The sequence below is a fragment of the Lathyrus oleraceus genome, chromosome 4 (assembly GCF_024323335.1).
Source record: "Lathyrus oleraceus cultivar Zhongwan6 chromosome 4, CAAS_Psat_ZW6_1.0, whole genome shotgun sequence".
Classification (NCBI taxonomy): Eukaryota; Viridiplantae; Streptophyta; class Magnoliopsida; order Fabales; family Fabaceae; genus Lathyrus; species Lathyrus oleraceus.
This window is the reverse complement of record NC_066582.1, coordinates 2,972,545-2,977,404: the sequence shown is the minus strand read 5'-3', so window position 1 is coordinate 2,977,404 and position 4,860 is coordinate 2,972,545. Positions and strand designations below refer to the sequence as shown.

The following is a 4,860-nucleotide window of genomic DNA, read 5'->3' as shown; positions in this document are numbered from 1 at the left end:
CGGTTTGCACGACTGTGATGCCTCCCTTTTTAGGTACTACATGCACAGGGCTCACCCACTTACTATCCGAGATCTGATAGATTATACCTGCCTCAAGTAACTTAAGAACTTCCTTTTTAACAACATCACTCATTATAGGGTTTATTCTTCTCTGATGTTCCCTGGAGGGTTTTGAATCTTCTTCTAGTGAAATCCGATGCATGCATACGGATGGACTTATACCTTTTAGGTCAGAGATATTATATCCTAAGGCTGAGGGATATTTTCGTAAAACGTCTAAAAGTTGGTTCGTTTCCTCTTGGCTCAAGGTAGCACTGACTATAACTGGACGGTTCATCTTTTCATCGAGGAACTCATATCTCAGGTTCTTAGGCAGTTCCTTAAGTTCTAAGGTTGGTTTCTTAGGGCATGGCATAGGATCTGGTGTAAGGGATAAACATTCGTAAAGGTTATCATCGATGTAGGGTTTCTTAAAGTCATCATCTTCCCTTATGAGAGTTGATGGTAACTTAATTGTTTTTATAATTTCTTTTTGTTCTAATTCTCTAACACATTCATCAATGATATCTAAGGCATAACACGAATCTCTCATCACAGGTGCCATAAGAAATTTCGAAAGTATAAATTCTATTTTCTCGTCACCTACCTCAAATGTCAACTTTCCTTTCTTGACATCTATTATGGCTCCTGCAGTCGATAAGAATGGTCTACCTAGAAGGATTGGTATATCATTGTCCTCTTTGATGTCCATGACAACAAAATCAGTAGGGATAAATAACTGACCTATCCTAACAGGAACATCTTCTAAAATGCCTATCGGATACTTAACAGATCTATCGGCTAACTGAAGTGACATCTTAGTGGGCTGTAATTTTCCTAAGTTTAACCTCTCACAAACTGCTAAAGGCATTATGCTCACACTAGCTCCTAAGTATAGAAAAAGCTTTTTCGATGACATGATTACCCAGAAGGCAAAGAATGGAGAAATTTCCAGGATCTTTATCTTTCTTTGCTAATTTGTTCTCGGAAATAGCATTACATTCCAAAGGCTTCGGATCGTCAAGTCTACGTTTGTTGGTAAGGATGTCTTTGAGAAACTTTGCATAAGAAGGTATTTGGGTGATGGCTTATGTGAAAGGGATTTCTACATGAAGTTTTTCTATAACTTTAATAAATTTTTGATACTGTTTATTGATCTGGGTTTGTTTGAGTCTTTGCGGATATGGTATAGGCGGTTTATATGGCGGGGGTGGTACGTAAGTTTTATCTTTAGGTTCTTCTCCTTTTTCTCGACCTTCCTGGTTTTCAGATTCCTCTGGTTCCTTTACTTCGTCCATGGGTTTGGTACATTCCTTAGAAGTTTCGGGTTCACTCAATCTAGGGTTTGGTGGATCATCATAAGCATTCCCACTTCGTAGGGTAATGGCATTGGCTTGTCCTCTTGGATTTTGTTGAGGTTGTCAAGGAAATTGTCCTCCAGGTGTAGTCTGAGGGGCTTGGTTTAAAGCTACCTGAGAGATCTGGGTTTCAAGCATCTTAGTATGAGTAACTATTTGGTCAACCTTGGTTCCTAACTGAGTAATCAATTCGTTAACATGAATGTTTTGGTTCATGAACTTCTTGTTTTGTTGGGTTTGAGAGGTGATAAAATTTTCCATAATTTTCTCAAGGCTCGACTTTGGTGGTACAGGTTGCATAGGTTGATTTGATCTAGGGGCTTGATAACTAGGTCTCGGAGGTGCATTATTTTGAATAGGGTTATTGTTTTTATAGGAGAAGTTCGGGTGATTCCTCCATCCAGGGTTATAGGTATTCGAGTATGGGTTCCCTTGGGTGTAGTTCACTTGCTCAGAGTGGGTTTCGTTTAATAGACTGCATTCTGTGGATTGGTGTCCTTTGGTTCCACATATCTCACAATCCGACGAAACTGCGGCTACAGTATTCGGGTTTATGCACATATGCTCGACCTTAAGGGCTAATGCGTCCATTTTAGCTTGCATCATGTCTATAGAGCTTAGTTCATGCACTCCTCCTTGGGCTTCCTTCTTCTCAACTGTCGCTCGTTCGACTCCCCATGGTTGATGGTTTTGAGCCATATCTTCATTGAGGGCACTAGCTTCAGGATAAGGTTTATTCATCAGAGCACCGCCTGCGGCAGCGTCGATGGTCATCTTTGTGTTGTAATGAAGTCCATTATAGAAGGTTTGAATGATTAACCAATTTTCTAAACCATGATGTGGGCATGCTCGTAACAACTCTTTATATCTCTCCCAAGCTTCGAACAACGATTCTCCTTGGTTTTGGGTAAATCTAGTTATATGGTTTCGAAGAACGGCGGTTTTACTCGGGGGAAAATATCTAGCAAGGAATACTCTTCTAAGGTTATCCCAAGTCGTAATGGAATTGGGTGGAAGGGAATCTAACCATGATAGGGCTTTATCTCTGAGGGGAAAAGGAAATAATCTTAAATGTATTGCCTCAGGAGAAGCTCCATTGGTTTTAAAAGTGTCTGCTAATTGAAGAAATATTTTTAAATGTTGGTTAGGGTTCTCGGTAGCGAGACCTGCAAATTGTCTCTGTTGCACTAGTTGCAACATGGATGGTTTAAGTTCAAAATTATTAGCTGGGATGGTTGGGTTTACTATACTAGAACTAGGTTCTTCATTTGATGGTTGAGCAAAGTCCTTAAGAGGTCTTTGGTTTGATCTTCGGCCATAGCTCTCTTAATTCTATGAAAGAATAAACGTGCGCAAGCGTAACATTCAGGTTCCGCCAGAGGGTATACTAAGCTTAAACTTCCGGTGCTGCGAGTTCTTCGCATTGACCGGCGAGAAATAGCCTAAGTCTAAACGATATAACAACAGGAAAATGAAATTTGACAAAATTGGTCCCCAGCAACGGCGCCAAAAACTTGATGCGGTGTTTCGCAAGTATACGAACGCGTCAGAGTAATATAAAAGATTGTCGAATCCACAGAGACCAAGTGTCAATCTATCGTTATCTATTGTTATGGTGTTTATCAAAGGCAATCAAAATAGGTGTTTTTAGAGTGTGCAATGGAAAGTAAATTGTTGAATAAAGATTAATAAATAAAGACAGAGTCGAATGTAATTCACGTAATCAATTAATAATCCAAGTACTTTCTAATAGAACTACTTATGGGAAATGTTTCCTACTTTGAAAAGAACTAATTTAACAGGAACTGTCGCTTTCGCGTATTCAGAACCGAGTTGTACTCCCTAATCAAACCCTCTTATTGTCACTTATAAAAAGGTGCGCATTGCGTTAGAGTAGTAAACCTATTTTTAAGAAATATAGTATCTTGACTAAGTTGAAAAGTATTATAACCTGGATTTCTTAACCAAAAGAGGTTCTCACGAACCAGACTCTAAACTTATAAACGCGTCCGAAAATAGTTTTAAAATCTCTTTTCTTCTTAATGTTAAAATCTCCTAATGAACTAAACAAAGCGCTTTCGCTGTTTTTGAAATAGTTAAAAACAATTAAGTTTAAAAAGACGTTGGACGGCTTTCGATCTTACCCAACGGAATTGAAGTGCGGGAAAACTTAAGTTGAAAGTTAAAATAGCCCTTAAGTGTTTCTACGAACAATTGTACGGATTATCGGTTCAATTACGATCCTTACATTCTAACCTTATAAATTTAGTTAGACATGGTAAAGTAAAAGTGCATTAAAATAAATAAAAGTAGTGCGAGTGCGGAAAGTAAATAATTTAAAGCGAGTGCGAGGAAATAAATAATTTAAAGCGAGTGCGAGGAAATAAATAAAAGTAAAGCGAGTGCGAGGAAATAAATAAAGTAAAGCGAGTGCGAGGAAATAAATAAAGTAAAGCGAGTGCGAGGAAATAAATAAAGTAAAGCGAGTGCGGGAAAATAAATAAAGTAAAGCGAGTGCGGGAAAATAAATAAGATAAAGACAAGTAATAAAAACCTGCTCCAATCGGAGGGTTAAATAAATTGCAAAGCGGAAATGAAAATGGCGGCAGGATTAACTTCCTTCCAAAGTGCTCCAAACTCGATTACAGACTCTATCACAGACTCGATTACACAATTGTGGTAACACTCCAATGCGAAGCGATTACCACTTTATAAAATTGAATATATGCCTAAGTGAAACAAAGTTGCTCTGAGTTTGCCTCTGCTCTAAGTTTGGATGATTGTAAAAGTGAATTCGAGTTTCTGTTTATAAGCAAGTAAAAAGATGGAAATGACTTGTATGCCCTTCAACTTGAAAATGGGAGGGAAACTATTTTCCTCTTGTGGCGCCCACCACAAGGCCATGGCGCCCACCACAAGGCCAATCTGAGGCGCCTTAGTGGAGGTAGTGGGGAACGTGGAAGTTGAGCTTGGACACGTCATGGCAGGGTCTATGGCGCCAGCCATGGGGTAGGCCACAAGAACAAAATGCTGAATTTTAGGGTTTTTGGCTCTTTTTCGCTCCTTTTCTCGATCGGGCTCCGATTAAAGTAAAAACCTGAAAACAAAGAAAAACATAGCAATAACACAACAAAATGATAATAAAACAACTAGAATGCATGTGAAATCGGAGTCGAAAATACGGTAAATTTCAGTGTTATCAAAGATTCACAATTATCTCAGAAAGATCCATTGGCAATCAGTGCAATCAGTTCCTGATCATTTTGCCCTAAAACTAGGGTTTGGTATAAAATCAGTTTATTTCTGATTCTTTGGGTTAAACTCTTTTCCATGGCCCTCCATATGTCCACAAGGGTCTACATACAAAAAATCAGCTCTTTATTTGAGCTAGAAGTGCTTCAATTGATCAATGGGATCGGGAATCAGACAGTTTGGGAAAAGTCAACTGTGGGGCCAGAAAAGT

At 38.8% G+C, this 4,860-nt stretch overlaps 1 non-coding gene across 1 annotated transcript; it reads left to right on the top strand.

Moving 5' to 3' along the window:
• Window positions 1-2,226: 2,226 nt before the first annotated feature.
• Window positions 2,227-2,333, top strand: LOC127077868 (small nucleolar RNA R71). The gene has a single exon (XR_007787635.1). It is a non-coding gene; the product is annotated as a small nucleolar RNA R71 (small nucleolar RNA).
• Window positions 2,334-4,860: the final 2,527 nt, after the last annotated feature.